This window comes from Equus quagga, chromosome 2, assembly GCF_021613505.1.
Source record: "Equus quagga isolate Etosha38 chromosome 2, UCLA_HA_Equagga_1.0, whole genome shotgun sequence".
NCBI classification, from domain to species: domain Eukaryota; kingdom Metazoa; phylum Chordata; class Mammalia; order Perissodactyla; family Equidae; genus Equus; species Equus quagga.
In genome coordinates, this window is record NC_060268.1 from 5,787,876 (window position 1) to 5,800,353 (window position 12,478).

A 12,478-nucleotide genomic window follows, 5' to 3' on the forward strand; every position below is an offset into this window, starting at 1 on the left:
TGAGTCCTACTTCTCTCCCTGAATAGAATGTGATCTTAGGTCAGCCTTACTTTTCTCACTTCTAAATGGGACTAATAATACTTGCATCACCTGCTTCATATAGCTGTTAAGAAGGTAACAGTTGAGAACACAAGATGAGATAAAAGCATGTGAAAGTCTTAAAAACTATAAACTCACATAAATCAAAGTATCGCTGCAAACAATGAATTCCTTAGAAAGTGTTATCCAAGATTAACTTAAGATGTTATACTTTAAAATATCTAAGGAAAATAAAAGTGAACTCCAGAATGCACTTAAAATTTTTCTGCAGAAGTTTTAAAAGGAGGAAAAAGCTGTTGACTTTGACTTCAAAACTGTTAGTCAACACAGAGTTTATCTGGAGATATACCTTATTTCTTGATTTTTCAAGTTGAGACACTTTTTGCTGTCTTTCTATTACAGAAGACTAGGATTTAGCTCTTATACCAAAGGTACTTACACAACTTTCCTTTCACATGCTCCCAACGTGGTTCTCTCAGTTTGGGGTTAAATCATGTTCAGGTTTACATTAGTATGGCTATGCAAATATTTTTTCAAGCTATCTGGTATACTACAATTACATTTCCTTGCTTCTACTTCTTTGAATCTTTCCTCCTTTTCATTTGCTTGGTTATCTTTGAAAATCGACCCCACACCCTTGAAGAGCTCTTATAAAAGTCCTTCAAAAACAACTGGCACTCATACCTACCAATTCCACATTCCCTTTTGGAGACACCCTTTCTGAAACCATCTAACCTTCTGCAGCAATTCAGACTGGTTTGTCTTGTCCAGGTTTGTGTGTTCATTTTGATCCAAGGAATTTCGCTTAACTCCTGGGTTGAATCTCATTTATAACAGCCAAAATCTTTTTCTTTCTTGATTTACTCCCTCTTTTAAAGATTTTATTTTTTCCTTTTTCTCCCCAAGGCCCCCAGTACATAGCTGTATATTCTTCATGGTGGGTCCTTCTAGTTGTGGCATGTGGGACGCTGCCCCAGCGTGGCCCGACGAGCAGTGCCATGTCCGCGCCCAGGATTCGAACCAACAAAACACTGGGCTGCCTGCAGCGGAGTGTGCGAACTTAACCACTCGGCCACGGGGCCAGCCCTGATTTACTCCCTCTTTTAGAGAATCATCTCTCTAACTTTCTGAAAAAGGGTATGTGGGGTGAAAAAATTAAAACCTTCCAATTCTAAAATCCTCATAATTGAATGACAGATTATTACAAATTTCTAGAATGAAAGTAATTTTTTTCTTAGAGTTTTGAAGGAAGCTATTCATTGTTTCCTAGCATCTGGTGTTGCTGTTGAGAAAACGTGATGCCATTTTTATTCCTCATCCTCTGTGCGTGACCCTGTTTTTCCTCCACAGCTTTTGTTTAATCTCTTTATCCCAGGTGTTCTGAAATTCCATAATGATATGCTTTCAGGTGAGTCTTCTCCATTCATTCTGCAAGGCATTCATTCAGAAGACTTATTTTATTCTAGACATTTTTGTCATTTGATTCTTATGTTTTCTATTTATTATTTATTGGATAATTCTCTCCCCTTGGCTTTCCCTCTTCTCTCTTTTGTGGAACTCATGCTATTCATGCGTTGGACCTCCTGGAGTGGTCCTCAGCTTTTATTTTTTCCCATCCCTTTGACTCGTTCTATTCTGAGACAGCCTTTTTACTGGATTTTTAAATTATGCATCAAATTTTTAGTTTCCATTGTCTATTCTCTGACTAATCCATTTTATAGTCTGCTATTCCTATTTCACTGGTACAATATCTCCTGTTATCTCTCTATTATTTACTTTAAATTTTCTTCTGTTCTCAGCATATCTGTCTCTTCTGAGTATCTTTTGACTGTTTTGATCTCTCAAATACAGTGATCTTCAAACTCATGTTCAAGAAGTGTTAGGCATTACCAACAAACGAGAAAGTAGTTAAGGCTTGGCAACTGGTGGGCCTCAGTGCAGGAGTACATTCTGTTGAGGAGAACCCACTAAATGTCAGTGCTTTACATCGTTTCCCTTGGGTTAAGTTTTCCCAAAGAAGAATGTTTCAACTTAAAAAACTTTAAGCAAGGGGCCAGCCCAGTGACATAATGGTTAAGTTTGCGTGCTCCGCTCTGGCGGCCCAGGGTTCACAGATTTGGATCCCAGGCGCAGACCTACACACACTTATCAAGCCATGCTGTGGCAGGCATCCCACATATAAAATAGAGGAAGATGGACATGGATCAGGGATAATCTTCCTCACCAAAAAAGAAAAAAAACTCTAAGCAAGGCAACAAGTATTCTGGGAGCAAAGAAGACAAACAGGGCTGATGATCTCGCTATTCAATATGCAAGCTTTCATTTCAAGACCCTTCACCTCAGCCCCACTCCCATCAGCTGTGCCAAAACTTCTCTGGTTCCATCTTATTCAAATAGTATCCAGTTTTTCGCTGGCTATACTAGATGGTAAAGGAAGAGCTAGGGTCTAAACTACACCAGACTTTCAACCAATCCCCTTATTTTTAGGTCTCCTCAGCACTCTCCTCTTCAGAGGCACAAGGTACCTGAAATCTCTTAGCCTTTCCGGGGTTTTGTGGGAAGATCCATCTTGCTTCTTATTAACTTCCCTCTCTGCAAATGCAAAGCTGAAGCAGAAGGAAAACCTACGTTAATCAGTTAAAACCAATCCATCTGCCTTCTTTCAAAACACTGTTAATTCTCATCTGTTGATACCACTTCTTCTGTTCTTTGTCCTTTTGGGTTTATACTATTTATTTCTTTTTTGCCTTATCTTATTATTTTTTAAATTTATTTTACTGTAATTAGGTATCCAAATTACTCTATGCTGAATCCTTTCCATTTAATATTTTTAAAAATCTCTAACCAATATCATTTTCTTGTGTAATAACACTCATTCAATAGCTATTTAGCGAGCAGCTTGCATGTGTCAGACACGACTGCTCCAAGCACTGGAAATTCAGCCATGAACAAACGAAAAGCCCGGCTCACAAGGAGCTGACATTGTAGTAGGGGATATAGCTTTTTTTGAAAGTAAGTTTACAATATTTACGTAGTACCAAGCGCTAAGACCAGAACAAAACAGGGGATGAGGTAGGAAGAAGGCCAGTCATGCAGAAATCTGGAGGAAGAAAATTCCAGGCAGCAGATCCAGCAAGTCCTGAGATAAGTGTTGTTTGGCTTGTTCACAGAACAATAGATCAGCAGGAAGGGCAGTATGGCTGGATTTACTTATGTATCCCTCAGTTTGGCTTGAGTTCTTTCTAAGATTTGGCTTTACACATATATCATAGTAAACCTCCTCACATAAATGCCCGTTTTTAAAAAGCTGTTTCCGGGGGCCAGCTCCATGGCCGAGTGGTTAAGTTCACACACTCGGCTTCGGAGGCCCAAGGTTTCGCAGGTTTGAATCCTGGGCATGGACATGGCACTACTCATCAGGCCACACTGAGGCAGCGTCTGACACAGTACAACTAGAAGGACTCACAACTAAAAATACACAACTATGTACCAGGGGGCTTTGGGAGAAAAAGGAAAAAACAATCTTAAAAAGCTATTTCCTTGGGGTTATACTATACTCTCAAAATTTAATATACCAGCATGTAGCACAAATCTTAAAATTAAGCACAGCTTTGACCTGCTGATAACACCTCTAGAATTCTATCTTAGAGAAATAATGATGAATCTACAGGCAAACTATGAGAAGTATTAGATTAACAAAGTTGCTGGATTAAAGAGAAATATATAAAAATAAGTGACAATTCTACAGTTAGAAATAATTCTTTTTAAAGGACATTTGAAAGAATTAATCATGAACAAGGGTGTTCAGTACAGCATTTTTCCTAAGAAAATAACTTTGTTGGTACACTAGAGTCCAGCCAACATCCTTCAATGAAAATACTAATTTCTCACAATCACCTAGTTGCCACAACCAATGGTCATTCAGTCTGCATCCTAGCAGATCTCTATTAATCCTCCGTTTCCTTCCTAAAATTCTCTGTTTCTTCAAGAAGTAATCTTTTATGATATCAATCTCCCAATGCCCTCGCCTCATTTCTAATCCTCCTCCATTTTGCTTTCTCTCTCTATTACAGCACTCCTGTAGCAGGTGAAATAGACAATCATTATTTGTCCTCCTCCTCCCCTCCGTCAGAATGGATGAAGTATCTCTGCTCCTGTCAAAGGTCAAACCCAGAACTCATGACTTGGATCACTTCTCCCATTCATCTTCACAAGAATGTTGCTTCTTATCTCCACACTCCCCTCCTTACCAGTTTCTCTCAGTGTATTAGGTTACTTTCATTAGCATTCAAACACGTCAATATTGCTCATCTTTTATATAATAATTTATAACATCCATACTACAATTTAGCCTAACTGAAAAACGACCAAAAGGGGCCAGACCCAGGGGCCTAGTGCTTAAGTTCGGTGTGCTCTGCTTCAGTAGCCCAGGATCTGTTCCCAGGCATGGAACTATACCACTCCTTTACCAGTGGCCATGCTGTGGCAGCAGCTCACATATAAAAAGAGGAAGATTGGCAGTGGCTGTTAGCTCAGGGCAAATCTTCCTCAGCAAAAAACAAACAAACAAAACACAAAGGATAATCATGAGCTAGGTTAAGGATGTGTATTTTGTTCTAACGACAATGGGATGCCAATGAAGTTGCCTAAGGTTCTTATCTCTACTTCTGTATTCACTTCGGATTCTTACTCATTACTGCTCCGAAATTCACCAAGGTCACAATCTCCTTGTTTATAAATCCAACTGGACACTTTCTAATTCGTCTTTCTGATCTACTCTTCACAGCATCCAACAGTAATGATGACTTCCTACTTGAAAGGCTCTCTTTTCCTGCCTTTTCTGACATATTCTAGTCACCTAGTTGTCCTCCTACCTTGGAGTGCTCCCTTACCATACTGATGGATCTTTCTTCTTCTCACAATCCAATAAAAATTATTAGCACCCAAGATTTTGTCCTCAGATCTCTCCTTTTCCCAAGCAACCCTCTCCTTGGGCTGAAATGTCCTCCTCTCTAATATACTTTCTTCACTTGGCTTCCAGGTGACACTATCCCCTGGTGTTACTCCTACCTCACTATCACTCTTCCCAAGTGACAGTCTCCTGAGACACATGAGATACTCCTTTTCTACTTGGTCTTTAACGTTAATAATGCCCCATGACTCAGTCCTTGGTCATCTTCCCTTCTCTATCTCCATTAATTCCCAATCTCACATGGTTTTACATGCTAATTATATACTGACTCCGAAATTTCCATCTCCAGCCCAGACCTCTTTTCCAAACTCCAGATTCATATATCCAACAGTTACTTAACATCATCTACAGATTAAGTAATCACTTCAAATTACAAGACATCCCTAAGTGAACTCCTGATCTCTCTCCTAAAACCTGCTCTATCCACAGCCTTCTGCATCTCCCCTGATAGAAGCACCCTCCTCCTTCCAGCAGCTTAGCTCAAAAATCTTAGAGTCATTCTTGACTCTTTTCCTTCTCTCACACCCAAGCAATTTGCTACGGAATCTTTCAAATATATTCAGAATCCCACTTCTTACCATCCTCATTCAAGCCACTCATCTCTCATCTACAGCTATTATGGTCTTCTGTAATCCTCTATAGGCCTCCTGCTTCTTCCCTTGCTCCACCCCACCCCCACTTCCCTGTCCCCAGTCTCCTCTCAACACAGCAGATAGTATTCTTTCTAAAACCACGTAACTCCACTGCTCCATCTCAGAAAGTAAAAGTCAATGTCCTTCCAATGGCCCACTGCCCCCTCCCACCATTTACCTCTTTGACTTCATCTACTACTCTTACCCTCTCACTCAGCTCCAGCCACAATGACATCTTGCTGTCTCTCAAACAGACCACTCTCCAGCCTTACAGCCTTTGCACTGGCTGTTCCCTCAACCCAGTGACCACCTCCCAGATACCCACATGGCTACCTTCCTCACCTCCTCATTTGCCGAAATGTCATCTTCTCAATAACACCTACCTGGCCATCCTATATAAAACTGTAACTTGCATCCCCAGCATATGTGATCGCCTTTAGCTTTTCTACTTTTTTTCCCTTTATCCATAGAATTTATTATATTCTACCATAGTAACTTATGCTGTAACATTAAGAATTAACCAGGGGCCAGCCTGGTGGCGCAGCGGTTACATGCGCATGTTCTGCTTCAGCAGCCCAGGGTTCACAGGTTCGGATCCCGGGTGTGGACATGGCACCGCTTGGCAAGCCATGCTGTGGTAGGCATCCCACGTATAAAGTAGAGGAAGATGGGCATGGATGTCAGCTCAGGGCCAGGCTTCCTCAGCAAAAAGAGGAGGACTGGCAGCAGTTAGCTCAGGGCTAATCTTCCTCAAAAAAAAAAATTAACCAGACCTTTTTTATTCACACTATTGCTATAGTTTAAGTAATTATCATCTCCCCACCAGATCAGTATTTTTCAAACTGCAGACTGCTTCAGACCAGCTTCTTCTCCTTTATGCAAATAAAAAATAGAACAGAAAAAATTTTTATCAGAGTGCTTTGCATAGTAAAGGAATATTGTTTCATGACATTCTGATGCAATTATACACACACATGCAATTCGACTTTTGTATACTGAGTTGCCTGGCACACAGAAAACACACAGTAATTCTGAAAGTATGAATGAATGAAAGCATGTCATCATGTACTGCTATGACTTCAATTATTAGATATTACTGATAATAGTAAGAGATGCTATTTATTGAACAAGTATTTTGGTAAATGCCACTTTCTCATTTTTATGGATGGGGAAAACAAAATTTATTAAGATTAAATAATTTGTGCAAGGTTATACACATAGTAAGGAACAGAACCAGGATTCACACCCATCCTAATGCCAAAATTCTGACCTATTCTCTAACTTCTACAGCCCAGAAATTCTATTTCTGTTGAGATGTTTTGTTTTGTTTTTTTTCAACTCAGTTCCTTTCAGCTTCAGGGCCTTAGAGTACGTAGTTTCTACCTGGAATCCTCTCTCATCCCTGTTGCCCACCCTAAGAATCCCACTGATAGTCTTCAACCTTACCAAAGCCTACTCATTCTTCTGGGCAAAGTGTAAACATCACTTCCTGGAAAGTATTCCCATACACCCCAGATTAGTTAGGTTCCCTCAACGATGCTTCCACCTCCTTCTGTCTTTTTCTCTCACATCACATTTGTGATACTTGTTCAATGTCTATCTTCCTCACTAGATTACAAGTTTCTTGAGGGTAAAGACCACATCTACCAATACACAGCGACACAGTACACCTGGAGGCCTAGTACACACTCAATTTATTGAATAATAAATAAAGAGCATCAGAGTCCCAAGTCACCCCAGACTGAAACCTAGTACAGTACTTTCATAACCAAAGGGGAGTGGTATAACAAAGTGCTCGGGCTTTGAGCTTTAAAGCCTGGCAGAACCAAATGAAAGATTGGCCCAGTTACTCATTAGGGAACTCTGAGCAAGTTAGTTAACCTCTCTAAGCCTCATCCGCAAAGTCATCACAAATACCTTGCTACAAAGATTAACTATCAGGGCGAGCCCGGTAGCTGAGTGGTTAAGTTTGAATGCTCCACTTCAGCAGCCCAGGGCTTCACTGGTTCGGATCCTGGGTGCAGACATGGCACTGCTCATCAAGCCATGCTGAGCTGGTGTCCCACACGCCACAACTAGAAGGACCCACAACTAAAAATATACAACTATGTACCAGGGGGCTTTGGGGAGAAGAAGGAAAAATAAAAAATAAAAAAAAAAAGATTAACCATCTTCTTCTACTCATCACAGTGCTAATGTTAAAATTTAAGTAATTATTATCTCCCCTCTTAAACAATGTTTTCAAACTTCAGCTTGCTTCAAATCAGCTTCTTGATTTTTTTAAAATGGAAAAATACACAAGAGAAAAAAATATATCAGAGTGCACGCACACATTAAGGGCATGTTGTTGAAATACACACAGAATTCAACTATTGTTTACTGGGTGCTATGTCACACGTACATCCTATTATGGGCTCCTATTATTTCAAGAAATTTGAAAAACATTGCTACACTATTGATTCAGTAAGAATAGGGGCCTTCTTGGTTTTGTTCACTGCTGTGTCCCTAGAACCTAAAACAGTGCCTGGTATATAACAGCACAATAAATATCTGTCGAAAAAGTGAGTGATCCACCTGGTCCCAACTCAACTTTTCACATGTGTTAATCCTAGAGTCCTCCCCCTCACTGCCATCTCCAGAGCCCATTACATTCTTCGTCCCTCAGCCTTGGCCCGCACTATTCTCTCAGACTAACAAACTGTCTTCCTTTGCTCAACTCACTAAACCAATCGATGCCTTTTTACTACGTTGCACTTTCTTACAAAATTATATATGAGAGGCATAAAGTCCACAAGTATAAAAGGAGGCATGATAAATTATAAAAGGAATATACAGTATATGAAAAAATACAGTTCTATATGATACATTTAACTTCTAGTTCAGTTATGACATACATTAAACATGTGACTAACAATTCAGCATGCCATCTTAAAATTTAAAAGATTGGGGCAGCCCCATGGCCCAGTGGTCATGTTGGTGCACTCTGCTTCCGTGGCCCAGGGTTTGCCAGTTTGGATCCTGGGCACGGACCCAGCACCACTAGTGCATCAAGCCATGCTGTGGCAGCATTCCACAGAGAGGAGCCAGAACGACCTACAACTAGGACATACGACTATGTACTGAGGCTTTGGGGAGGAAGGAAAAAAAGAGAGGAAGATGGGCAACAGATGTTAGCACAAGGCCAGTCTTCGTCACCAAGAAAAAAAAATTTAAAAGAGCTTTTGAAGGATGACTTACATAACCCATAATTAAAAATAGGAAGTTTGATCTAATACCTTCTTCTTTTTTCTTTTTTAAAGATTTTATTTTTTTCTTTTTTTCTCCCCAAAGCCCCCCAGTACCTAGTTGTATATTCTTCTTTGTGGGTCCTTCTAGTTGTGGCTTGTGGGACGCTGCCTCAGCGTGGTTTGATGAGCAGTGCCATGTCCGCGCCCAGGATTCAAACCAATGAAACACTGGGCCGCCTGCAGCTGAGCGCGCGAACTTAACCACTGGGCCACGGGGCCAGGCCCTAATACCTTCTTTTCTAACTCTCTATAGGGATTTATGCCTAAGGAGGTACTCCAAATCATACCATTGATTATTCTTTTCATAAGCAGAGCAATGCAGAAAAATCTGAGGTCATCACTAAGGACTGAAAGTCAGGAGTTGAGCATTGCAAATCAACTAACTAGCTTTGAAACCTACAACTCACTCTGCACCTCATCCACACATAAGCCAATTTGAAGACTGAAGCTGTTAAGAAAAGACACTATCACAACCACTGGTTTTCGCACAGAGGCTAAGCAGAATGTTCATAGACTGACCTTTTTTTAAGTTCCCACATATTAAACACACATTATGTTCCAGAAACTGGACTTCATATATACATATATTTACATAAATGTCTGCATCATCTTCAGGTCTTTGGGGAAAAAAAAAATCACCATTTGGCTGGAACTACTACTTTCTTCCTCCTTTGGCTATTTAAAAAAAAAAACGTAAAAATTTTACGCAGAATTATCTAACATATACAGAAGGTTCTGTCCTTTCTCTTGAAACACACACACACTTTTTATCATTTGGTTTATAAAATTCTGTCTCTTATTCGACTATAGGTAAGCAAGTAAAAATATTACCAAATAGTCTGACACTAAAAAAAAAAAAAAAATTCTGTTTCTCAATTTTCACTTCAAATATCTCATGCCGGCGACTAACTAGCCATCTTTAGTCAACCCCTAACTATCCAGGGTGCACAGTCTAAGAACCAGTCTTCAGCAGAACTCTCCTTGTTCACGTTGTCCCTACCAGAGGCTGAGGAGTGGAAAGTTCCAACTTTCGCAACCCTAGAATGAGGTTATGAACGGGGGGAGGAGGGTGCACCTGACTGTAGCTGCCTGTTTCTTTCAACCCACTTCAGCGCCCAGAGAGCCCAAGACACTGAAGTGCCAACAGGAGCTTCCCGCTTCCCTGTGTGTGTGAAACTCGCCTTCTCCAGCTTCAACCTTTCCAGCTGTAGAAAAGTTCACAGCATTTCTGAACACATGGGATCAGCTGCCAAACAGCCCAAACTAAAAAGTGACCTTTGAGTCGGCATAAAATCCTACGGTATTATCACAGCATCATCAGTCATATCCTAAGAGCAGTCCTACTTATTAACTTCAAGTATTATTCCTTAAAGCTGTGGTTTTAGAGCGAGAATAAAACCACAGTCAGTCTTGGGCGACAAAAGGTAAGCATTATTCTTAAACAGATTCCTTTAAAAGATCCTACTGGGATCTTTAAGGTCTGGCTTTTCCGCTTCTACCGATCCTGGGGCTGGTCTTTGGGGGGCTGCGACTCGGGGTCCCCAGAGGGCGGCTCATGTCGTGGGAACGCGCCTGCAAGCTTTCTTAAGAGCGTTCGCGCGACCCCCTGGGACCCGGCGGCCCCTCCGAGCGCGCTCGCCGGCGTCCCGGCCACCCCGCGTCCCGGCTCTCGGGGCGGCGAGGGCTCCACACGCACCCCGACCGCTCCTCCGCCAAGGTGGAGGGAGGCCCACGCTCCCCCGCCGCAGGCGCGCGTCCGAGAAACGTGGGTCTGAGAAAAGAAACGTCGCCCGGCTCCTCCCAACAGGTGGGTCGGGGACAGGAGGACAGCTGGGCGCCTCGGCCGGGCCAGGCCTCGAGCGGCCGGCCAGGGAGGGAGGCCGCGGCCCGGACCGCAGCCCCTGCCCGCCCACCGACCACCCCCCGCCCACTCCCAGGCGCCCGTCCCGCCGCTGACCTGTCGACGGATGCCACGCACGGCCATGAGCCGCCGAACGGGCCACCACCGAGCCGAAGATGGCACTGCCACCGCCGCCGTCCCCACAGCCACCACGGCCGCCGTCGCCAGCCCCACGGCCGCCTCGTCGAGATAGCGGCGCGCATGCGCTGCGGCCCCCGGAGGCGCAGGGTCACGTGGTCGCGCAGTGCGCAGCCTCGCCCTCCGCGGGCTCCCGGCCCCGCCCCTCCCGCCAGCGTCCCCGGGGACGGGGCTTTCCCCGCTCCTCAAGGACCGGCCGGGAGAGGATGCGCGCGCCTTTCCCGCCCTGCCTGGACCGCCCACGGCGCCCCCTCACCTCAGGAAAAATAAGTTCTGCTATTCTTTGGGGGCACATCTAAAATTTCCCCCCCAATTGCCCAGGCTCTACCCCTCTACCTAAAAATGGACAGAAATCCAGCCTTAAACCCCCAGATCTCAAGGTGGTGTGGACCCTGGGTCCCCCCAGGTTTCCCAAAGAGGAAACAATGACGGAGTTAGGGGCTTGAGGAACTGATTATTAAAGGGGTACGTAAAAAATTTATCCTTCGGGCAAATGGAGCCGCCTCGTGCTGACAATCTCAGCAGTCCTCTTCAGTTTACTCCCATCCTCATTTTAAAAGAAAAAAAAAATCAGATCTGTCCTCTCCTGTTTCTGTTGCAAGGTTCCTGAGTTCTCCCACCGCTTACCAGGCAATCTCTTGTTCAAGATTCAGTGGTGTCACAACTCGGGGGCAATTTCTCCTTGGGAATCTGTCTGCTTCCAGAAATATTTCTCTGCTAGATGATTTTTCCTGTCCACACCCCTGTTAATCGTAAATCCGTTCAACGGCACCTTTGCTTCCAAACATCAGAGTCAATCTTCTCACCGTCCGCCTTTTGTTTCATCAAACTGCATCTAGCAGCGGCTCTCCCCGTCCGTGGCCGCCTCTACTCGTCGAGCTAACTTTTTCGGCTTCTCTGACAGTGCAGCTATACTTTTTACCAGTTTAACCGGCAACTTGTAGATGTTCACTGCAGGAAGGAACAGTTAAGGGAGTGATAGATGGGGAAGGCAGGCGGAGTTTGCCACAGGCACTGGCGTTCAGAAGGCCACCGCCTCCGCTCCTTTTCTGCTTCTTTCAGTCTTTCCTGGAGTGATCTGAAATTCTTCATCAGTAGATAAGATGAGCTTTGAGATCCCATCCCTCACAGTCATTTTGCAAAGATCAATCTGCTTCTTCAACTTCATTCAACACACATCTATGGATCCCTTTGTCTAGTTTTCTACATCTTACCCTTCAAGCCACTGCTGCTACTCTCACTCTCCTGCTTAAAAGCCTCCACTGGTTTTCCCCATGCTTATAAGAAAAACCGAAACGTTTTAGCATTGAAGACACAGACCTTCGGAGTCGCACCAGCCTTCTTACTGGTTTCTACCTTACCATAACTCCAGAAAACTCCCTGTCTTCTTTTATGTCTTTTCTTCTTTTTTCTTTTTTTTTGAGGAAGATTAGCCCTGAGCTAACTACTGCCAGTCCTCCTGGGTTTTTTTTTGCTGAGGAAGCCTGGCCCTGAGCTAACATCCGTGCCC

The 12,478-nt window shown here is 43.3% G+C and overlaps 1 protein-coding gene across 1 annotated transcript in view; it reads right to left on the reverse strand.

The window, feature by feature from the left end:
• PRPF39 (pre-mRNA processing factor 39) overlaps nucleotides 1-11,016 on the reverse strand; it is a 37,106-nt gene extending 26,090 nt beyond the window's left edge. The window contains exon 1 of the mRNA XM_046652580.1: nucleotides 10,888-11,016. The gene's annotated coding sequence lies outside the window, so the exon portion shown is untranslated. The remainder of the gene's footprint in view (nucleotides 1-10,887) is intronic.
• Between the last annotated feature and the right edge of the window lie 1,462 nt (nucleotides 11,017-12,478).